The sequence below is a fragment of the Ambystoma mexicanum genome, chromosome 8, assembly GCF_040938575.1.
Source record: "Ambystoma mexicanum isolate Mex_15411 chromosome 8, UKY_AmexF1_1, whole genome shotgun sequence".
Taxonomy (NCBI): Eukaryota; Metazoa; Chordata; class Amphibia; order Caudata; family Ambystomatidae; genus Ambystoma; species Ambystoma mexicanum.
Genome location: NC_090929.1, coordinates 1,684,489,918 through 1,684,514,983, shown reverse-complemented (window position 1 = coordinate 1,684,514,983; position 25,066 = coordinate 1,684,489,918). Strand labels below are relative to the sequence as shown.

At 46.2% G+C, this 25,066-nt stretch overlaps 1 protein-coding gene across 4 annotated transcripts in view; it reads right to left on the bottom strand.

Moving 5' to 3' along the window:
* Nucleotides 1-25,066, bottom strand: part of LOC138473324 (deleted in malignant brain tumors 1 protein-like) — a 633,955-nt gene that overhangs the window by 505,942 nt on the left and 102,947 nt on the right. The window lies entirely within an intron of this gene.

The following is a 25,066-nucleotide window of genomic DNA, read 5'->3' as shown; positions in this document are numbered from 1 at the left end:
GAGATGAATCAGAGGATCCTCAGTGATTGGCTTTGGCAATGCTGGTTGTTTCTGCTTCTGAGGTGTCTCAGATCACAGGCTTATCATCCTTTATATTTGTGTTTTTTTCCAGGTGTGCTGGTCCTCAGGTCAGTGCCAAGCCTCTTGCCCAGAATGTGCTCTTGTCTGTGGCGCGGTGGGTTCTGCGGCCTGGACCGCGGGATTGTGATGACTCACCAGATTCCATGATAGCCATTTTCATTTATGTCGGCAGGTCTAAGACGTTGGTGAATGTCAGAATCTCTTTGTCCCGTTTGGTTCTTATCAGAATTCCTTGTGGGTGGCATCTTGCCACAACATTAAGTCATTGGATTGAATTGCTTGCTATGAGAGCCTAGGAGCTCCAAGGGGTCTCTTGCCACCAGCAATTCAAGGGTGATGTATGATGGCAGTGCCAGACTCGATATTCCTGGGTCCAGCACTGTCAATAGTGAGGGATTATGGGAGTCGTAGTTCAAACCATCTGGAGAGGCACCACTTGCAGAGCCCTCTCCCATGATGGGCTACAGTTTAGGATCTTCTAGAGAAGGCTTGGTGTGTCAATCAGGGTTGAGATTGGTATTTCTGTAATTGCTGTTATCTTTTTTTCACAAGTGTGGCTTGAATAAACACAAATGTTCTCTTGCATTGGTGTAGGTTTGTGATATGAGCAGTGACTTTGAGGCCAACTTGAATCGTGGGTCGATCCTCATTGTACATGGACATCGATGAAGAGCTTAGATGATAGGTTTATTTTGGATTTCATAGAGTAATCCTCATGACACAGAGTCTTCCCTTCCTTGACATGATATGATATGATAAGTCATTTATAACTTGCCTGTACACATGTGTTTCTAGGCGTGACAAAACAAGGGAGGTTACGGAATGAAGATAAGACATACAATCTTACTAGGCCTTATGTCATTCAGATTGTGCAAGTGCAGTAATGCGAAGTGCAAGGGAACAGGAACGGGGGAAGTGCAAAGTGGGGGGGAGTGCAATCAGGATAGAATTCTATGAGTAAGTGCAGCCAGGACAGCACAGCTCTGGGTAAGAGCAAGGAGGCGGAGCACTGTAGAGGTTACAGTTATGGGCCTTAGTGTGTGTAAGGCCGAGAGGCAGTGTGGGGGAGACCGGTCAAGAGGAGCCAGGCACCCAGTGAGACTCTGAGGGTAACCGAGCAACCAGTCAGCGCAGCAGACAGGTAGGTCAGCAGGGGAGGGAGAGAAAGCAGAGGAGAAAGGGAAGGTCTTGAGCTGCTTCCAGAACTTCAGGTGGTCCAGCTCAAGTTTGAGAGGGGCAGGGAGGCCAGTCCAGAGCGAAGCACCTGTAGAGGAGAGAGCTCTACCACCACTCTCATCCTGGAAAAGCGTCTGACCCTCAGAGATTTGGAGGCAGCAGAGCAAAGGGCTTGAGAAGGAAGGTATTTGGGAAGAGGGTGTTGAATGTAGTGTGGGCCCCAGCCCCAGAAAGCCTTGCGGACGATCCATAGGGACTTGTACTTGATCCTTGGAGCCACTGAGAGTCAGTGAAGAGATTTCAGGGCTGGAGAGAGACGGTCCCTGAGCTTGAGGCCAAGGATAAGTCTCACAGTCCTATTCTGGATTAGTTGCAGAGGGCGGAGAGTAGAGGAAGCCAGGTTGAGAAAGAGGCTGTTGCAGTAGTCCATCCTAGGGAGTACCAGGGCTCTGGAGACAATGAGTCTCAGAGGGAAAGTGAGAAAAGGAAAAGTACCTCTGAGGAGGTGCAGCTAGTAGTGGGCTTTCCTGGAAAGGTCTACGATGTGAGGAGAGAAGGAGAGAGTTGAGTCGAAGATGACAAGGTTTTTTGCCTCACAGGAAGGCGAAGGAAGAGAGCCCATGGAGGACAACCAGAGTGAAAGACGGAAAGCGGAAGCAGGGGTCCCGATGAGAAGGATCTCTGTCTTACTGGCATTAAGGCAGAGATCGTTGAAGGGGCACCATCCCTGAATCGCAGATAGACAGTCTACAGTGTGCGAGAGAGGATAGGGGGCTGTGGAGAGCCGGAAAGAGAGCTGCGTGGCAGCCGCATAACATTGAATGTTAGAGCAGAAGGTGGAGGTCAAGGGGCCTGAGGGGCCACGTGGAGATTGAAGAGCCAGGGTGAGAAGTTATAGCCCTGGGGAACACCACATGTGGACAGAGAGGTAGTGGAGAGAAAGGACCCAATTTGGACCTGGCAGGGTTGGTCCAGGAGGAAAGAGGTCAGCCACTCGAGGGCCTCATCTGTGATGGACAGGTTCTCACGGAGTCAGTGATCAGGATGGTGTGATTGACGGTGTTGAAAGCAGAGGAAAGGTCAAGGAGGATGAGGACGGAAGGGGTGCTGGTGTCAAGATTAGAGAGAAGATCAGGTCTTCACAGGTGTTCAGGAGAGCAGTTTCCATGCCTCTGGCTGCTCAGTAGCCAGACCTGTGGTCATGGAGACAACCAACAGGGAGATGGTCAGCTTTTCCACATGTTTGCCCAGGAAAGGAGTGATACAGATTGGGCAATAGTTAGCCGGACAGCTAGGATCGGCAGAGGCCTTTTGAAGGAGGGGGTGCACAGGGGAGTGCTTGAGAAGAGATGGGAAGGCAGAAGTGGTAAAGGAGTGATTGCAGAAATCGCCCAAGGCTGGAGCGAGGGTGTCAATGTGGTCCTTGACGGTTCTGGAGGAACAGGGGAGCACCTGTTTGAATGATACTTTCATATATCAAACTTGTCTAGAAACATTGTCAGGTGTTATCAGAGAGAAAGAGGAGAAAGGAGGAGGAGAGTGAGAGGAGAGCAAATACAGGATGTCTACGTTTTAGTACTGAAGTGAGAAGCTAGGGCTGTACAGAGGGCCTCAGAGGGAACATGAGAGGTGGAGACTGCAGAACGATTGCCCAGCTTCTTGCAGATTTTAAAGAGTTTGGCCATGTTGTTAGAGGCCGCAGAGACGCAGGCTAGGATGTGGACTCTGTTCTTGGACAGGACAGAGAGTCTGTATTGTCTTTGGAGCAAGCGGCAGGCCAGTTTGTCAGAGGATGCACCCAAAGCCCTCCACTTCCTCTCAGCCAACCTGCACTTGCGTTTCAGGGCGACAAGGACGGAGTCATACCAAGAGATACACTTGGAGGTAGGCTTCAGATGGATTCTCATGGCAGGGGCAAGGATGTCCAGAGTGTTGAAAATGGCAAGATGTAGATTAGAATGGGCTGTGTCAGGGTGTGAGTCAGCTGCAGGAGTGGGAGGAGTGGAGAAGGTGGAGGAAAAGGCATCCACTGACACATGCTTCATGGGCAGAATGACCGAGAAGGTAGGTGGCAATGCTGGGGTGGCCTAAGCCTGGAGGACAGAGAGTGTTGGGTGAGAGGAAAGAAGAAAGTGGTGAGTCCAAGAGAGAGGAGTAGTGAGAGGGTTAGAGAGAGGGATGAGAACATCCAAGGTGTGTCCAGCAGTATGTGTCGTACGAGAGGGTAGAATGGGGAGAGCGAGAGTCGCAGAGGTTACGGAAGAGCCCTGTGGACTTGTGACAGTTCCCATATCCCACCAGTGGTAGCATGGCTGCAGCTTCAGGAAACTGGGTGAACATGGGGGAGCTGAAGGAAGGTCACCTGCCTCCTTAGGGGCCTGCGGAGGATGGTAGACGTGGGCGTGCAGCGCAATGCATACGGTGCTGTTCGATCAGGCGGAGGGAACCTGGCAACAGACCTGAGTGGAATGGGAGTTAACACTCATAAAGAAAGCACTGAATACTATCGTCTCACTGGCACACACTCAGCAATCCCCGGAAGATGTAGGGTTTGAGTTCAGGCGACTCTTAATCCAATCAAAGAGAGGACCTGCTGGTGCGACTGAATTAGCGCGACCCCTCCGGAGAAAGAGGCTGTCGATCAATGTCCCCCTTGCCCTAGATTTAAATTTCGATCATGCCAAGTTCCACCCCAAACTGCTGGAATATCCACCACCTGGGACAGAAAGTCTGTGCCAAGGACATTTCCAATTAATTAACATATGTACTGAGCTTCTTCGGAGGCCCAGTCAGCCACTTTATCATATTTTCTCTTTCTGCATCTTAATTGCCCAGTTGCACGCCACAGGGACATTGCAATTACTTATTTCTATATTATATCAAACTGCGATCTGACTACACCATCCCTTCAAAGACCTCTGTGAATTGTGGGCAGAGATGGCAACCAGCTTGCGGGAAGTGCAGGAGCCACATGGCTCACAGCCATGGAAGAATGCCCCCCAGGTGGCAGGGGACAACTGATCTGGAAGCACTTGGGTACATATGATCCCACAGTAAACATGCCATCTGCTGATAAGATCTTAAGTGCCTGCGTTTGGGCAAAGAGTACACCAATCAATGAATGAGTGGCCAATAGTGCCTTTGTGTGAAGGACACCTGACGTAACACACCTTAATACCCCGAGACGCACTAACATGTTTACTTCTGACTCACTATCCATTAGGAAATGAAATCTCTGATGTTCTTTACCCACAATGCATCAGGGCAGAGGATATGGATTAGAATCAGAGCTGTGGCACTCTTGTTGGGCAGGTTGAAAGACATGTTAATGACTAGGAAAGAACCAGCCTTGAATAATTAATTGGGTGGCTTCTTGTGGGTCTATGCTAGGCTCCCTAAATACCAACATTGAAATGTTATTACTAAATGCCAATTCTATTAAAATAAAACTGTGGTGGGAGAATTCGATCCATACTACAAGTGAGGCCAAACAATGCACATTTCGTGCTAATATTTTGGTTGATGGGAAAAAAATATAGCACCGGCCCAATTTGATGAAATTCCTTGATTCCCATTTGTGGTTTTATAGTTTAAAGATCAGATTAAACCTTCTGGCAACAAATGAGATTCTAGGAACCCGAACGAAAATAGAAAAGGAATGAAGGAATTGTCGACACTTGGTAATTGACTCCATGAAACTAAGGGAATTGCAACAGTTATATTGTATCGCTGTTTCAGTCAATTCAGGTCCTGCTCATCAGACGAGCTATGGCGCCATCTGCAGGAGGGCTTCCATATATCCTGTCAGCTAGCTTTAGTTAGCTGTGAAAACGCTGTTCCCTTTGAAAAAAATATGTCATTTGGCTAATGTATCCGCTGGTTTTACTCTAGAGTGTCTCGGGAGGATAGCTCAGCGGCAACGTGCAAGACGACACGGAGCAACCCAGGTTCGAACCCTGGGTCTGCCCTTAGAAACCTCTAGATATTAAGCGCATTATAAATATCATAGTATCTAAAGTATGTATTCATTAAAATGATTTGTATATGTATTTTATGATGATTTTGATTGTTGCTTTTGTGTTGTGAAAAGCGCATTGTTGTAGGTATAACACAAATACAAATGAATATAAAAACAAAAAATTATAATCGGAGAAAAAATTGCAAATGATTATTCGTTCACACTACATCCTCAACAACTGGGGAGCACATACAATATTCCCCATGTTGCAGCAATGTAAGCACAGCAAGTGATGCTGGAATGGGATATAGTGATCCACTATATGGAAGTGCTTGTGCTAAGGTTATTATGATGGTCCCTTTTGTCTGTAATTCTTAATGTATTAACGGACTCCTGTGGTCGCAGCATATATGTATTGTAATATGTGTTTTGAGGGCGCTGAAGTAAGACTCTGACGCGGAGGGGTCGTGGTGATTATTAGAAATGTTTATTCGAGTGAGAAAATTAAAACAAAACCCTATCTTGCTCTAACTCTAAGAGGGGTTTCTCAGCCTCAACAAAAATAACTAGTGTCAGAATGTCCAAAGAAAAAGTCTCAGTGTCCAATGTCAGAATCCTAACTCTGCCCCTCACACTCTAAGTTTAAACTAAATGAAAAGAAAGTCTTTCTCTATCCCAAAGGGATGAGTCCCTTCCCCTGGACAAAAGGCAGTTCTGGAATCTTCAGTTCCACAATTGTTGGGGAATATCTCCCTTCCCCAGCCTTATTCAGGCTTCTTGTAAAGTTCATAACCTGCTGAGCAGGGCGGTGTCTCCCTACACCAGACTTCTCCAGACTTGAAATACAGTTCAACAATTGTTGGGGAAAACTCTGCTCCCTAGTTGGCACCTCTTGGGCTTCTCTTCTGTCGGCTCGCGACCCTGATTGGCAGACCCAGTTTCCTTTCACCAGCCAAAGTTGCAAAGAAGAGCAGTTTGGATGCGTCTCAAAACAGTGGTGATTCCTGACCTGTTGACAAAGCTGGTTTCTTCCCACCAGACACTGTGACGAAGAAGAGTAGATTGGGTGCACTTCCAAACTGTTGTGGGTCCCTGACCCTGGTTGGCAGACTTGGTTTCCTCCTACCAGATACTGCGACGAAGAAGAATAGCTTGAATGCACTCCCAAGCTGTGGTGGGTCCCTAACCGTGGTTGGCAGACCTGGTTTCCCCCTACCAGGTACTGCAGCAATGATGAGTAGCTTGGATACAGTTCCATTCTGTGGTGTCACATACAGACTAGGTTTACTCGCCTGCCAAGTACTTCACTAGTGTATATCACTCTCAAAGTTCTCTTTGTGGTTCCTGGATGTTATACACAGGCTTGCCTTTATATGGGTGCAGGTCTCAGACTCAACTGCAGGTTTTCACCAGTACCCCTCTAAACGTGATTCACTGTTCGGCCAAGTATTAGTATCTCAGTTTGGTATGTATTTTTGTATGTTGCTTGTAGTTTTTTCTCCATTCCTTTCTAGTTTCCTGTTAGTTTTTTTCAGGGCTTTGACATGGGACATAAACGATCTTGCCATTGTTTTCTTTCGTGATGGGTAGAAAGTTTTTTTTGTTGCAATGTCATCTACTGTCTTTGTGATCCATTTTAGGAATTAATCTGTCCTTACTTCTATTCTGGTTGCGTTTAGGTAGGTGAGTGATGGTATTGTGGTTTCCAGTTTCGCGTTTAGCTCTGCACTGTTGATAGTTCTCCAGTTTCTTTTCCGGGTTGGTTGGTTATTAGGGCGAATCTCAGGTATCCTTGAGAGAATGTGCATTGGGGGTGCAGTTGTGACCAGGTTTTTGTTGCTGAAGATTGCATCTAGAGTGTGGCCTGCAGTGTGCGTTGCTCCGTTCACCATTTGTCTTAGATGCATTGTCGCTAGTTGATTGGTCCGTGTTTTGGCTGAGTTGATGTTCTCTTCTTCGAACCAGATGTTGAAGTTTCCAAGAATGATCAAGTGATCGTGCTTGTTGGCCATGTTGGTGATTGCTTCTACAAAGGTGTCTATGAATGAAGTGTGTTTGTCTTGAGTTTGAGTCTGTCTGGAATAAGGCAATGCTGGTGTATACAAGGGGATATGTAGTGTTCTTTCCTAGGTCTGCAGGGTTCCCTAGCCAATCTGTAGGTATTATAGTGAGTATACCTGAGACTCTCGCCTAGAATCACATAAGAGGTTGGGTTTAGATATGGTCACTAAAGGAACACAGGAGGCAAAATGCAATGTCAATTTACAATAGGTAACAGAAATATAATGGTGCGTGATCTAAAAGGGAAGTAGAGAAGCGGCAGGATTGTGTCTGTCTGCAGCAATGGCTGTGCTCACCGCCTGTGCCACCCTTACCTATAGTTGTCACTGTAGGATGCTCTGCAAGGCATCCATGGGCAAAAAAGGGGAACACAGGGGATGGTAGCTGCCCTTTGGAGCTGCACTTTGCCTTTGGCCCTTGGCTAGCTGCCTGGGCAAGGCTGCCCTGGGCTTCTCACTTATGAGGGTTGCATCCTAATCCAATAGGCCAATCAGGGTGGGAGGTGGGTGAGCACAGGGAGGCAAAAAGAGCGAGAAGCGGAAAGGAGAGGGCTGAGGGACAACAGCACACACTGTGCTAAATGAATCAGATCAAACCCTGATGCGCCTCCTAGGGTTGTGGGGGGCTCATCTTTGAGGAGCACGTGCTGACATTAACGAATGGCGGCAGATTCAGAAAGGCAGATTTTATCATCAATAATTCTGTGTCTTCAATAGAATATGTCACTTTGCTGGGGTTAGTGTTCTTGAGAAATAAGCAACCTACTGAGTTTGTGATGATACTATTTCCAGAGCTGTACTGGAGGCACCTGCCTCTCGACTGGATCAGAACTCCCGAACACTGGTGCTAAAGAGAAGCTCATCTTTAGGGTGCAAGGCTTCTGCGACCAATGGAAAGTCTTTACTTGCTAATTATCGGTAATGCATTCAAGTATGGAGCAATAAATATCCAATGAACATCTAGAGAAGATCGAATAGCCCAAAGAGCTTTGAACATCTCACTCGATTGTTGGGAAGGCCAGTTCCCACATTTGTACACAATTTAGAGCAGAGTTACTCTAATTCTGCATCTCATGTTCTTCCCAACTCTTCTTTCCCAAAGCCTCCCCCAGTGTTCCTGCTTCTTTGGTGCACTTGGGTCCATAGTTCCCTTGCAGGCATTTCATTTCAGAGCCCAAGGTACAAAACATATATAAGACACTTGTTTCAGGGAATAGGTGTTTCGCTACTTGAAAAGCCTAGGCTCAAACTCCCTTTTTCCTCCTTCCAGTTCTCGAAGTTCAATTTGCAATGTTAATTTGCATAATCGTAACTGAAGTCCTCAAAGCTAATCCAAAATTCACAGCTTTCAGGTCCTCTTTTGTTGCTATATAATCGTGGCTGAACTAGCTAGCTGTCAATGCTTGGCAAACATTCCCAGGTTCCAGCAAGTGTTATGTGGTTTCTCAGTATTTTGTGTCCCAGTCAAACACATTTATTCCCATGGGGATAGGGAGGTTCCATCGCGGGGATAGGGAGGTTCCATCGCGGGGATAGGGAGGTTCCATCGCGGGGATAGGGGGTTCCATCATGGGGATAGGGAGGTTCCATCGCAGGGATAAGGAGGTTCCATCGCTATATTTTCCATCATAGGAGAATTCATTGCATTTGTTCATCGAGTTTTACCGCAAATGTATGTGGGGGTGGGTTAAAGATGTTGTGGGGTCTCCTGCAATGAAAGCAACTCAATCGCATCACATAGAAGCTTCCCATGTCACCATGTTCCAAACAGGAACCATAATGGTATGTTCGCAGCTTCCTTGTGTAAAGCCCATTTCCTGTGGGGTTTCAGTATGTAAAGGGATAAATGTCCCAGTATAGGGACAGGCTGGTGATTTCACAGTCCTTTCTTTATGTCCGCACCCCACTCCATGGTGTGTGGTTTGGGACAGCAGAATTCTGGGACCCCGATATAGTAGGCTCCATCAGTAGGGGGAGCGGGGCCGCCGATGAGGTGTTTCCACCTCAGATGCTGAGGGAGCTCCCCTGTGGGTGAGCAGGAATGGTAGTGCCGATTGGGCACATTAGCCCCAAGGAGTTTTGCCAAGGGAGAGGAGCCAGGAGAGAAAGTAGACAAGGCGGAGGTCCAGACTTCTCCAGAGGGCACCAAAGCCCTCTGTCGCGTCGGGGACTCCCTCCACTAAGACCATAGGCTGACTGCCTATTGGAAGCTGGCTGCTCTCCCTCTCCCCCACCTGGGGTTGAGAGAGCAAGCCGGATTTGTGACAGACAGCCCTTGGCTGAAGCGGCTGCCGGTCATGCCCAGGTAGGAGAGAAGTGAAGTGCAGCGAGGATACCAGGCCTGTATGTGACAGCGTTGTTTTACCAGTGGGCTGGGGGTTTCTTGAAAAGTACTTGGGATACCCAGCCACTGTTCCGGGTTGGCGACTCTTTCTTGTATTCCCGCAGGTGGCGCAGAAGTAGGGGGGCACAGAGCAGGAAGTCCCCATTGTCGCCATTAAGCTTTCCCACTGGTGTAGTACCCGCAAACGTTTGTTCTCACAAATCTCGCCTCAACCTATTAGGTCATGTGGTGTATTCTGTTTTTTTTTAGCTGCCACTGCCCTGGGGGTCCAATAAATATATCCTGTCAGTGTTTGTACGGGTACGGCGTACGGGCATTAGCCGGCCAAGTAGCAAGAGAGGTCACACCTCGGCTTCAACTATTTCAGTTAGCCATTTTGCAACCTAAAGAAAACACAGTACTTCTGTACGTGTCCCCTCCCTGTTTCCCTGTGGGCACTTTGAAACAGTATTTGCTGCCTGCCCGTGTAAGCGCCTTACAAGTGAACAATAAATAAATAAATAAGGAAAATCAGCCTTGCTCATTTAGCAGCATGGGCAAGCACCTGTCGAGGTAGGGTCAAACTTTGCAATTGGACCAGGGGTCTAATACAGTTGATGCAGAAGCTTAAAATGTGATGATGTTACAATTAAAAGATACACACTTAGCTTCTTTTATTATTAGAAAAAAAATACAGCAAAACCAGGCTTTTGTATACATATGTACATACATGCATACACAATGTAAACGCATGTCTACATGGCCTGAGTAACGTGTATAAAACCATGAACATTGCATATATGACAGCCTAAGGATTCTCTTGATAGTATTCCAGTGTAGAGGAGGAGCCAAGTTCCCCTCACCTCAACCACGTCACCCATATTGCCTGTCTATTGGGAGCCAGAGTGTGAAAACCGTGCAGTACCATTGGGTATATCGATAGCTAAGAGACTCTAGGAGGCAAGGTTCCCATTGAGAAAACCATACCTGCATACGAGATGATACGATGGCCATTTGAATTAAATCCCAGAAGAAGCAGAGCAAATGAATGGCAAAGATTAATGGTGACGTCACCCAAAGCTGAGCTGACATGCATAGAAAAGGTGCAAAGACTACAGAATGCAGATAGTCTATGAGGCATCAAGAAAGAATTAAAGATAAGTGACATCTTGGGATCAAGGTGAAGAAACTTATGCTAAAGAAACAATGAAGATATCAAGTTCATTTACACGTGTACAGATGCAAAAGAAACGCAAGCAGGCAAAGTATTCTTGAAGCTAGCATTAAGCTTTATAGTGAATAGATTGCGGCAAACGCCAATGTGTGTCTATATATATATATATATACATATATATATATATATATATATATATGGACATGTAAAAGATGGATGTTTCCACTGCGTGTTATAGCAGTGCTGGACCTTTTAGAGAGAAGCTCTCATTTCAAGTATGTTGCATTATTAAAACAAGTGAATTACAGAATGAATCTCAGAGAGGCAAGGCTGGTGGAGCCAAAGAAGCCAATGTCTTATCAGGATGAAGTATGCTGAAATTGGATACAAATCGTGTGAAAGAACAAAACTCCTGTTCAAAAGGCATGAGCAGAATAAGGAAGACGTCAGAGGTCTATTAAAAAATAGTAATTAAAAGACATTAGAAGCTCGATTTCATGGTCTCCAGTCACGTGTAAGGATGAAGTTGGACAAACAAGTTGCTGACACCTACGCATGAGGGCAGAGCGTGCCTTCACTTCCTGAATTTCCCAGAGCTAAGAACACTCTCAAAGCCAAGCTTCAATGCTTAAATGACAAGAAGACCACTGAAGTGATGATGGATTGATATGTTAATTGGTGGGAAGTTAAAACTAAGATGAACTCACCAGCACCTGGATGGGCAGCCTGCGGCCAGCCTGCCTGCTGCTAGACGTAGGTGGAAAAGTACTGACAAAGGTTAGAGTGCCAACCAATCACAGGAGACCACATAATTAGGGGTCCTATAGTTTAGGTAGCCATTAAGACGTCGTACATTTAGTGACGTTCATAGTGGTCATTCTAAGGGGAAGGATTAGTTTCCCCACCTGATGTTAAGTAACCAATCTCATAATTTTACTATTTTAGACTACTATGGAACATATACCTAGAGGTTCACTTAGAGCCTATCACTGATGCCCATAGGTTTGTAGTTTTGCCACGTAGGATGACGTTGGTAGTGACGTAGGTCAACGTCAATGATGATGAGTTTTTTGTATAAAGACTCTGTTTTTTATAAGATTTGTTGCGTAAGAGAATCGAGCGAGTTTGTTGATGTTCGTTGTACCCCCTGTTTTAGATAACTGATATTAAAACAGTTATCCTTTTGCCAAACTACCTGAGTTGTTTCGATTATTGATCTATGAGTAAGAATCTGCTTCCCCATCCATCTCCAGAGTAATTGCTACTCATCTTAAAGGGCTGAGCTATTCAGTTCACCAGAATGTGGTCAAATGGCAGATCAATCCCGCCTCGTTTCCCTGGAAACAAGCTTCCCAAAGCTCCTCCCTGTTATCGGATTAAGCCCCCGATCTCCCGCATGCCAATAGGTGCTTTCTGCTTAATGCACCCAGTATTAAATGTCTAAGAGTCTCCACAACCAACAAGCAGCAATTTCTAGCTAGCTTTTGTCTGGCTCCCAATACTTCATGTGTTGACAAGGTTCCCTTTCATACACGTGTTCCCTCAACATCCAGTTATCTGGAAAGGCGTTAAGGTATGATGGAGTACTCTTCCAAGTGCAGTAACAACTCCCCACTCTTACATCCACCATAGTTTGCTCATAATCAAATGCCCATACCTTTTATAACAATGGAGTCAAAAGGGAACTTATAAACAGTGAGAGGGTCCACATTGAGGCTTTTACACCAAGCCTCAGACTTGCACATTTTTTGTAGTAGAGGCAAACTTTTAGCCCTCAAAAAGGAGTGAACTTTACAACTACCGGTAATTCCCATTAAGGGGCTAGGGATGGAATTCGTCAGCCTCCAATAAAGAGTTAATGGATGCTTAAGCAAATGAGATGTTACTTGACAGAGACCTTGTAGAGGAACAGCTGTATACACCTGCAGGAGATCCCGCCCCCTATATTGGAGATATGAGACCATGCCGTGATTAACGCCAACCGTCGTGCCAATACTGCAGTGAGTGTTTGGAAGAAGATACCCATTAAGAGAACCTCATTGAATGTACCCCCGAAGTGACAACAACTTGCATGAGGAACTCCCTGAAGGAATATGAGAATGAGAAAAGAAAAGGAGCTAGTGACGGCCAGGGAAATCTTTTAGGGGTCTCCCTTGCTACCCCTGTAGTCTCCCTTGCTACACCAAAACAAAAAATAAATCTTTGCTCTTTGCGGCTAAATGCAGCTCTTTGTTTCTGGAGTGGCTGGTTATCTGATAGCTATAGCCGTCAACATAGCTCAGTGGGTTGAGCGCTCGCTGCTGCAATGTGCGTGTGATGTGCAGGTTGAAGGTTTGGCTCCCGGCAAGGTTAACTCAGCCTTTCATCCTGCTGAGGTTGATAAATGAGTGCCAACACAGGTTGGGTGATTGTGTATGTATATTTGTTTTATATGAAGCGCTTAAGCATAAGTGCTATATAATAACACATCATTATGGGTTGGCCTTAGACGTCTGCTTGCATTCATGGTATTTTGGTAAATGGGCCTATACACGCTATTACCAATGCACACGATGATCCATTCTTGTATGAAATGTATATCACTTTACAGTGATATCGTAACCATATTTTTGCAGTGTACTTAGAAACAATGCTATGTGATGCCACTTCCGGTTTTGTCAAAGGGTGAAAGGTCGTGTTCTATCGCTTCTCGTGATGTCTCTTTGGGGTGGGGTCAAATGACATCACTTGCTGTGATGTCATCAGAGGTCAAGGGTGATGTGATGTCACTTCTGCTACCACTGGTATTTTGGTGAAATGACGTTGCTGGTGACATCATAAGAAAGTGTGCACAACGTCTCGATATACTGGTTGAAAGTGATGTAAGGAGTCTAGGGGGCCAATGACGAAGTAAGGAATTGAGAGCATTCTCAAATGTAAAAGAAGAGTATACATGCAAAAAGTGCTGCAGAAAGCAACTGTTCAATAAATGTACAGACGCTGAAACACAAGGTAGATTAAGTCATCATAGAAGCTGGTTGTGAGTAGTGAATAGAATGCAGGTAAAGCCACCATTGTACAGTAACTGGACATTGGTATCATGAAATAGTAAGCCAGAAACTATGAAGCGGGAATGGGAAAATGTTGGTGCAGCATAAATAATAGGCTCATGGAGCTGCATGGTGAGGAGCCTGGCCTGAAGTCAAGAGTCTAGAAATCGAGGTCAGCTATCTACTCTGAAGAAGAATGCGTGTGCACAGGATTGAACCTTCTCAAGTTAAGGTGCAAGAAAGAACACAAAGGTTGCCAAGCTTTAATTTATTTAGAGCATTTAAAAGCTGCAAAATGGACCAAATTGTGGTCTCCTGTCACTTGAGCCAAGGATGGAAATAGAGTTTGAACTTGGAGTTCCAGACACGAGAGCGAGTGACTGCACTCCTGTGCATTCCCAAAGACGAGAATGCTGTACAAGGCCAAGTACAAAGACAATTTCATGGCAGAAGGCATGGGCGATGAGAAATGCTGGGCTGATTGGGTTGTGAGATAGTTTTGTGTCCTATCTCCTCGCACTTGGGTCTGGACTTGTGTGCTGCTAAATGAACAGAATGTTCCAGACACGGCACAAGCTTCCAACCAATTGTATTAGTCCATATAAGGAAGGACCATATAGTTTGAAAACCAATGAGAAACTGTGTGTCTAATGTTTCTGGAATTACATGTTTTTAGAAGTAGGCATAATTTGTCCACCTGATAATAGACAACCAATAGAAAACCTAGCTCCTATAGAAATGTATACTTAGATGTGTCCCATAACCAATTTCGATCCTTCATAGGTTTTTCACTATTGCCACACAGCATGACGTCACGCTGATGCATTTTCGTGATTAAGAACCTTATTTTGTGCAGAGATTATTGAGAGACTGACCGTACGTCCGATGATGTTTGTTGTAAACCCCTGTTTTAGATAATTGTTAATAAAACAGTACTTTGCCATCTTCCTGAGTTGGTTCGGTTATTGGAATTACTCTGATGTAATCCCATCCATTTCCTTGCCATATGCTCAACCTAGTTCTAAATACAGATATTCAATGGATAGGCACGAGGACATGGATAACACCTTCACACAATGCACTTCTAACATCTTAAGCTTCCAGGGATTGCTTGGAGCCCAGATTTCAACCCAATATAACATTTTAGGAAGAATCTGCAAGGTTTGATGGAATTGAAGGAATATCCCCCATGACTTGTAGCAAAACTCTTAACACTTCCCGATAACTGGTGTAGCGATACATGGAGATTTTCCAAATGGGAAGAAAATATCAATTTGTGTTCTATCGTTGCGCACAAATAGTCAAATTTTTTGACTGTGTCAAAACATTTGCTATTAATTTCCATACAAAGTTATTTCTGGCCTTACCTGCTCCAGCCTGGATGATCACGATCTTACTTAATGGTTAATCCTTTTGCAAGTGAGTTAAGTTTTGGAACCCTCGGCAGTACAGTCTAAGAGGACAAGGTTATCGGCATTACCCAGCCAACGCATTCACTCAGAGTCATCACACATTCTGACATCACCCACACAGTCATCCAGACATACATCCAGATATAGGAGAAGCCAGATACCACACAACTCTTTACCAAACAAACATACACACACCAACCACACAACACAACCTGAGCCATTCTCTGCGGGGAGGAACTAAATTCAGCGAATAGGAGCAAAACAGCCAAACTACCACTGCATAGTAGACCGGAGGCAAATAGGAACTTGTCGCAAGTACAAATGCCTCCACCCAACAACAGGTATGGATAGACCGCAAAGACATCCAGACCATCATCCAGACCCAACCACAAATGCACAAACTAAGATACTTACACGCACGCATCACACATATCCATGACACATGAAATAACGTGCAACCATCCCGGATGCTGGGAGGCCCCCCGGATCTTTCATTTCACTTCTCACCTGCAATGACCGTCTTTATCTGTCACTCTCTCAAGCAATAGTTTGTCCCAACCACCATTGGGGCCATAACACATCACTTTAATGCAAGTTTCCTGTTGCTTACATTTCAAAATGCACACAGCTGTGCATTTAATACACCAACCCATGCAACACTCTTTGTATAGGAATTCCCTTTTGTCACCATTTGCAACTAGCATCTGCTCCATTGCTTGTTTCAGGGAAACCCCCCATCCATCTTTTCACTTCTCGCTTATTTTTCTTTGCCTGTTTTATCTATCAACCAGGAGGATAAAACATCGCTCCTCCACTAGATACTCTGTATATATAATCTGATTAGTTCACCTGTGAAACAAACTGTTCAGGAACTAGTTAGACATGTCTTAGCTGCGCATTGTCAGTTTTCATAAATCACTATTGTAGTAACCCCTTAACGTGTAAATACGAACAATTTCCTTGGCTGACACCTCCTTCCTATATATACCTCTTTTAACATGTGTTATTGTTCTGTGCCTGAATTTCTGCCACTCTGCACATCTGTTTAAGTGCCAAATAACTCAAAAGCTGCAACAGTTTTTTTAGCAGCTATCTACGCCCAGAGCTTGGCATCTTCCATTCCTTTGGGCCTACAGATCCTTGATTTGAATAATTAAGTTACTGTAAGCCAACAGGCCAGCTGCCCGAATGAACAAAGACAAGTATTTATTTCTGTACCATATTTTGCATTGTTTGTAGATTTGCACATCGAAATACCACAACATTTGTATGCCATGGAGGGATAAAAACGGAGATAACAAAATTCATTAATTGCAGTTCCAGGTACAGGGTGTATGCGATAATCTGTATCTGTAAAAAGGTGTCCATTGGTAGCACTATATGAAAATTGCGGGTACGGATTAGAGAGCACTTGTCTAGTCTCACAGTCAGGATCATAAACTGCCATTGGCAAATCATTGGTAAGAAAAGCATCAGATGGACAACAAGGCGGAGATCCAATTCATTGCCATCTTGCAGCAAAAGAGGTGGAGACATGCAGCTGCGTCTGAGACAATCGGAATCTAAGATGATATGCAGACTTCGATGTACAACACAGGGTCTCAATAAAGAGCATGAATTGAATCTTCTTCTATAATCATGGTCTCTTTGATATTTCTTTGCAGGCAGCTGTTTGGTACTATTATCTTGCTGTTAATCATTGTGCTATACTGAGGATAGACATATAACATGGAATATGCCAAGAATGGGTCTTAGTAATGGTAGTAGCTTAGCAACAAGACTGATGCACTGTCATGAGTATAACAAAACAAAGGTGCTCCAGCCCATCGCTGCCACCCATTGAAAGCATGTGAATGATTTCCACAAAGGACCATCGTAATATCAATTCCTCAATTTCCATAAATGGAGAGATCATTGGAGTGGCATTGCTCTTTCTCTAGCTCATAATGCATGACTAAGGGTCAAGAAAGGTTACGTGAAACCTAATATGACTGTTTGAGTATCCGTAGTTTTATCGAACAGCAATGATGTATGGGGATAAGCTGCCATCCATCCAAGGCAAGTGGACCCATTGCACACTTAGAATTCAAATATCGATCTCTAACTATAATGATCTCTTCTTAGTAATATATCCAAATGTCATAAACTCTTTGTAGGAGCATTAATTTCCCTTTATTACAATGTATGACCAATGTTATCAAACTATATGTGATAGACCGGTTATTAACCATGTACTCTATATTAAGATATTACTACTAATACATTCATGTAACTGATCGGCTGTGGATACCCGAAAGCAGGATCTGTGAATTACGTCATACCACAAGTAACCTCAGACTCAGTTTATGTAGTCCACAAGATACTCTTTACCTCGGGTGAGCTCTAACCTCTGGGGCTGTGTGTCACTGAAACGTTATAACATCCACTTAATATTGGAGGTAAGCTAACTGCTATTATCTCACCTTCCGCAGGGGAGTTCACGAGTGCAGTTGCCATCACGTCGTGCATCACGCACACGTGACGTCACCTGCATTATGTAAACAAACTAAAAAATGGCGGCTGCGAGAGATTGGACGCGGATGCCAGAAGGAGGCTGGGACCTACATTGAGGAGGAACCCGACAAGACTAATGATTCTTTAAAGACTTGTGGTAAGAGTACAAGTAATCAGACTTTGTGAAGATTTTGTTTTAAATATGACAGATTTTAAACCGTACTTTCTGTACATTCCTTGATAAATAGAGCTACACTAATCTAGTTCACATCTTGCAGGGAATCAATTTTGGAACTGATTTTTTTTGGAAACACCCACCTAGGTCCAAGGAATCAAGACACTGAGGAATTCACTTTTTTTTCCATATAATCTCACTGTAGAGGACTCTCCATCGTAATACAGGGTGAGTAGTATTGCAGCTTTACTGTATCCAGTTTTATTTGGAAGCTATATGATATTGAGGTCCTCTTTTGACACCAAGTATTTATTAATTTTTAGAGTCAGTGGACTCTCTTATCTACAGCCAAATGTACATAAACTCTGCAGAGAGGACGCTGAGCAAAGATTTAGGGTAAGTAGCAATTTAGTTTCTTAAGCCCAGTAGCCTTCATTTCTCTAACTTCAATGTGACATCCTGCATTTGAGTACTGTGGCTCTATCAAGGTGATAGGATTAGCTCATTAATAATATTTGGAACTTAATTACTGTCATGCTAATGTAGCAAGAGAGGATTAGAATTCCTAGAATAACCTCACATCAGGGGAACTAGAGTTTTTCCTATGATGATTTTAATGGAGGGTAATTGTCAAACCATTATGATATGATATGATATGATATGGCATTTATAACACACATATACAAAAGTGTTTCAAGGCGTGACGAGGCAAGGGAGGGGGAACAGAGGGAAGGCAGAGACAATGATCCTACTATGCCAGGTGACATTGAGGTTGTGCAAGTGCAGGGGAGGGCAGAAGGGAAAGTGCAGGGGCAAGGGGGAGGGGGCAATGCAATACATAGGATTAACAGTAATAAATACAAAAATAAAATAATACAACCAATAGGTAAGAAGTGCGGGCAACTTGTGGCAAGTGCCGGGGGAAGTGCATATAACAAGTGTCAAGAGCTCGTGGGGACTGTAGGGATAAAGAAACAGCCCCCATGTTCAGGGATTGCCCAGGAGGCAGTGAAGGTGTGCAGCTGGCGGGGAGGGGACCTGGGCCAGAGATCAGAGAGTAGCCAGGTGACCAGTGCAGTATCAGACAGGAAATCAGCAGGGGAGAGGAGGAGAGAAAGCAGAAGCAAAGAGGAAGTTCTTGAGGTGCTTCCGGAACCGGAGATGGTTCTCCTCAAGTTTCAGGGAGGCTGTTCCAGAGGGAGGCCCCAGTCGAAGAAATAGATCTACCACCAACTCGTTGCTTGGAGAAGCGACTGACCCTGAGGGATTTGGAGGCGGATGAGCGAAGAGCTCGAGAAGGAAGATATTTAGGAAGAGAGAGTTGAAGGTATTGAGGCCCCAGGCCCCAGAAGGCCTTGTGGACAATGCAGAGGGTTTTGAACTTAATCCCAGCAGCCACTGGAAGACAGTGCAGAGATTGCAGTCCTGGAGAGATACGATCCCTGGGCTTGAGGCCAAGGATAAGTCTTGCAGTCCTGTTCTGGATGAGGTGCAGAGGGCGGAGAGTAGAAGTGGATTTATGAGTTAGAAATAACCGTCTCAAGTGACTGTGATACTTTACAGATAAAGGTTTTCTGTTATACAAACATGCTTTCAATTGGTAACTTTAAGAGAATTCATTTTGTGTTTTGGGCATTGACCTAATTCGACTGTTTCCGTTTCTTTTCTTTTTCCCTTTTTTACCCCTGACTCTTGTCTCCCCCTCATTGGATCATTGGACACAAATTCACAATTATAACATGTGTGTTGTATATTGATACTTTGAATGGTGATTTTCTGGCACATGTTTCTGATTGGTTGTGATATGATTTGGTTACTTTAAGAATTTTGCCTTGAAAAGGTCTGAGCTGGACGAAACAAATGTCAGCAAACTGTAGTAACCAGGGATTTGTTTAATAAAATAGGCTAACACATACATAACCTACCGTTTCCTTGTATAATGTGATATTAGCACTGCACTTAGCAGTTTGGGACAATCTCATTTGACCTTGCCATGTTTTTTGTAAACCTGTAACTTACCTGCGCCTCAGGGTATCTTCTCTACAGGGAGCCAGTATACAGCCTTGTTTTAGCCTAACATTTGTCGGAATAGCTGCCAAGGGCTGGCCAGATTGTGGTCTCCAAAATTGTACTGTTGTGTTGGAATAAAGTACTATAATCATTTTTAATAATGCCGGCGGATGCACCAGTCCACCAATCTGCACCACAGTGGCTCTCTTCTCACTGTGTCAAATACTGGCGAGAAGTCAGCGGAAGCCACATATCTAGTCTGGTGTTTGACCAGCCAAGCGTATTCAATGCAGTGGGTCAAGGCTCAGATGTTATCATCGATTGAGTTGCCTTTATGGTAACAGGTTTGGTTGAATGGTATCATGTGGTGTGGCTGTGCCCAGGAGTATAATTCCACTGAAATAATCAGGGCAAAGATTGTTGCCGGTGCATCCAGGTTGGCCAGGATGCGATAGATCTGAGGTGCGGAACAAAGGCCTTTCTTGTAGACTTGGACCAGTATACTCTCGGCCCCGTTCCTGGGAATGGTTTTGGTATTGCTAATCCCAGAAAAGAGCGGGGTTGACATAGAAGCCCATTGCCTGGCATTCATTTTTAGGAGAGCATTACACAATCCTTCCGGCCCTGAGGCTCTAGAACGTTTTAAGGGGTGGATCATTTTAACCGTGTCACAAAGGTTGAGATTGAAATTCCATTTTTCACGGGATAAATCTCCCTCAGAAGGAATCCAAGGTTTAATTCCTAAAGTATTTGTGATATAGGTTTTCCCCCTCTGCCTGCAAGGCTCCTTCTATACATTTAGGATTGTGGTGTCATTATTTAAATTTAATTTGTGGCAGCAACTTGGACCACCCCCCGACCCCCACTTTGATCTAGAACCTCCCCCTGGACCACGTACGGTAAAGAGCTTTCCTTTCTTTTGCTAGCAGCCGCCAGAGAGCTGGGGTGGGAGATGTCACGGTGCAGTTTGCCAATATTAGCAGCTGCCAGAGAGCTGGGATGGGAGATGTCGCGGTGCAGTTTGCAAATATTAGCAGCCGCTAGAGAGCTGGGGTGGGAGATGTCACGGTGCAGTTTGCGAATATTAGCAGCCGCTAGAGAGCTGGGGTGGGAGATGCCACGGTGCAGTTTGCAAATATTAGCAGCTGCCAGAGAGCTGGGGTGGGAGATGTCGCGGTGCAGTTTGCGTATATTAGCAGCAGCCAGAGAGCTGGGGTGGGAGATGCCGCGGTGCAGTTTGCGAATATTAGCATCCGCCAGAGAGCTGGGGTGGGAGATGTCGCGGTGCAGTTTACGAATATTAGCAGCCGCCAGAGAGCTGGGGTGGGAGATGTCGTGGTGCAGTTTGCGAATATTAACAGACGCCTGAGAGCTGGGGTGGGAGATGTTGCGGTGCAGTTTGCGAATATGAGCAGCCGCCAGAGAGCTGGGGTGGGAGATGCCCGGGTGCAGTTTGCGAATATTAGTAGCCACCAGAGAGCTAGGGTGGGAGATGTCGCGGTGCAGTTTGCGTATATTAGCAACCGCCGGAGAGCTGGGGTGGGAGATGTCGCAGTGCAGTTTGAGAATATTAGCAGCGGCCAGAGAGCTGGGGTGGGAGATGTTGCGATGCAGTTTGCGAATATTAACAGCCGCAAGAGAGCTGGGGTGGGAGATGTCGCGGTGCAGTTTGCGAATATAAGCTGCTGCCAGAGAGCTGGGGTGGGAGATGTTGCGATGCAGTTTGCAAATATTAACAGCCGCCAGAGAGCTGGGGTGAGAGATGCTGTGGTGCAGTTTGCGAATATAAGCAGCTGCCAGAGAGCTGGGATGGGAGATGTCACGGTGCAGTTTGCGAATATTAGCAGCTGCCAGAGAGCTGGGATGGGAGATGTCGCGGTGCAGTTTGCGAATATTAGCAGCCGCTAGAGAGCTGGGGTGGGAGATGTCACGGTGCAGTTTGCGAATATTAGCAGCTGCCAGAAAGCTGGGGTGGGAGATGTCACGGTACTGTGTGTGAATATTAGCAGCCGCAAGAGAGCTGGGGTGGGAGATGTCATGGTGCTGTTTGCGAATATTAGCAGCCGCCAGAGAGCTGGGGTGGGAGATGTCGGGGTGCAGTTTGTGAATATTAGCAGCCGCTAGAGAGCTGGGGTGGGAGATACCGCGGTGCAGTTTGCGTATATTAGCAGCTGCCAGAGAGCTGGGGTGGGAGATGGCACGGTGCAGTTTGCGTATATTAGCAGCAGCCAGAGAGCTGGGGTGGGAGATGCCGCGGTGCAGTTTGCGAATATTAGCAGCCACCAGAGAGCTGGGGTGGGAGATGTTGCAGTGCAGTTTACGAATATTAGCAGCCGCCAGAGAGCTGGGGTGGGAGATGTCGTGGTGAAGTTTGCGAATATTAACAGACGCCTGAGAGCTGGGGTGGGAGATGTTGCGGTGCAGTTTGCGAATATTAGCAGCCGCCAGAGAGCTGGGGTGGGAGATGCCGCAGTGCAGTTTGCGAATATTAGTAGCCACCAGAGAACTGGGGTGGGAGATGTCGCGGTGGAGTTTGCGTATATTAGCAACCGCCAGAGAGCTGGGGTGGGAGATGTCGCAGTGCAGTTTGAGAATATTAGCAGCGGCCAGAGAGCTGGGGTGGGAGATGTCGCGATGCAGTTGCGAATATTAACAGCCGCCAGAGAGCTGGGGTGGGAGATGTCGCGGTGCAGTTTGCGAATATAAGCACCTGCCAGAGAGCTGGGGTGGGAGATGTTGCGATGCAGTTTGCGAATATTAACAGCCTCCAGAGAGCTGGGGTGGGAGATGCCGTGGTGCAGTTTGCGAATATAAGCAGCTGCCAGAGAGCTGGGGTGGAAGATGTCGCGGTGCAGTTTGAGAATATTAGCAGTCGCCAGAGAGCTGGGGTGGGAGATGCCACAGTGCAGTTTGAAAATATAAGCAGCCCCAAGAGAGCTGGGTTGGGAGATGTCACGGTGCAGTTTGCGTATATTAGCAACCGCCAGAGAGCTGGGGTGGAAGATGCCGCGGTGCAGTTTGCGAATATTAGCAGCCGCCAGAGAGCTGGGGTGGGAGATGTCGCGGTGCAGTTTACGAATATTAGCAGCCGCCAGAGAGCTGGGGTGGGAGATGTCGTGGTGCAGTTTGCGAATATTAACAGACGCCTGAGAGCTGGGGTGGGAGATGTTGCGGTGCATTTTGTGAATATTAGCAGCTGCCAGAGAGCTGGGGTGGGAGATGCCACGGTGCAGTTTGCGTATATTAGCAGCAGCCAGAGAGCTGGGGTGGGAGATGCCGCGGTGCAGTTTGCGAATATTAGCAGCTGCCAGAGAGCTGGGGTGGGAGATGCCGCGGTGCAGTTTGCGAATATTAGTAGCCACCAGAGAGCTGGGGTGGGAGATGTCGCGGTGGAGTTTGCGTATATTAGCAACCGCCAGAGAGCTGGGGTGGGAGATGTGGCAGTGCAGTTTGAGAATATTAGCAGCGGCCAGAGAGCTGGGGTGGGAGATGTTGCGATGCAGTTTGCGAATATTAACAGCCACCAAAGAGCTGGGGTGGGAGATGTCGCGGTGCAGTTTGCGAATATAAGCAGCTGCCAGAGAGCTGGGGTGGGAGATGTCGTGGTGCAGTTTGCGAATATAAGCAGCTGCCAGAGAGCTGGGGTGGAAGATGTCATGGTGCAGATTGAGAATATTAGCAGTCGCCAGAGAGCTGGGGTGGGAGATGCCACAGTGCAGTTTGCGAATATTAGCAGCCGCCAGAGAGCTGGGGTGGGAGATGTCGTGGTGCAGTTTGCGAATATAAGCAGCTGCCAGAGAGCTGGGGTGGGAGATGTTGCGATGCAGTTTGCGCATATTAACAGCCTCCAGAGAGCTGGGGTGGGAGATGCTGTGGTGCAGTTTGCGAATATAAGCAGCTGCCAGAGAGCTGGGGTGGAAGATGTCGCGGTGCAGTTTGAGAATATTAGCAGTCGCCAGAGAGCTGGGGTGGGAGATGCCACAGTGCAGTTTGCGAATATTAGCAGCCTCAAGAGAGCTGGGTTGGGAGATGTCACGGTGCAGTTTGAGAATATTAGCAGCGGCCAGAGAGCTGGGGTGGGAGATGTCACGGTGCAGTTTGAGAATATTAACAGTCGCCAGAGAGCTGGGGTGGGAGATGTCGCGATGCAGATTGCGAATATTAACAGCCGCCAGAGAGCTGGGGTGGGAGATGTCGCGATGCAGATTGCGAATATTAACAGCCGCCAGAGAGCTGGGGTGGGAGATGTCGCGATGCAGATTGCGAATATTAACAGCCGCCAGAGAGCTGGGGTGGGAGATGTCGCGATGCAGATTGCGAATATTAACAGCCGCCAGAGAGCTGGGGTGGGAGATGTCGCGATGCAGATTGCGAATATTAACAGCCGCCAGAGAGCTGGGGTGGGAGATGTTGCGGTGCAGTTTGCAAATATTAACAGCCGCCAGAGAGCTGGGGTGGGAGATGTCACAGTGCAGTTTGTGAATATTACTTCTGAGATCCCAGTTAGCTATTTGAACTTTACGGTCACATTTTTTAAGATGAATATTGGTGTTGATATTCGAATTTCTGTTGGCCACACCCAGTCTAAAGTTTGTTAAAAGAAAATGTTCGTAAGCCTTCAGAATATACTGTGCAAAATTGTGCTCTGCAACCATGGTGGCAACCAGATTGCAGGTGACTCTGCACGCCTATGTAGGTAGGTGACAGTGGTGAGGGGCCATCACTGTTAGTGTAGATTGAGAGTCTAAAACAAGTTCCTCCAATGAAAGATTTGCAAGTTCGAAGGATTCCAATATACCTGATTAGACCCAGTATTAGGGCCAATATTACCAATGCCCAATATAGGGGTATTTAGCGGCAGGTCAAAGATGACTATGAGGGGACAGTGACCAATCTCCTGTCATTGGAGCACCCCCAGATATTTAAGAACAGGAAAGAATGTCTGCTGCACAACAATATAATAAAGGGTGGTCGCGCTGGTGGTGGACATCCTGGAACATTGTCCCAGGTTATCCCGGAAAGCGTCCGTTAACCATGAAGAGGCTATTGCAGTTCATTCATTTGGCCCAGTCAAGCCCTTTGCCATTAATGGTTGTTTGTTTTAGAGTTGGAGTTAGTGAGGCCAGGACTGATTAAGGATGATTAGTAGTTAATTGCTCTGCAAGGAATTCAGGC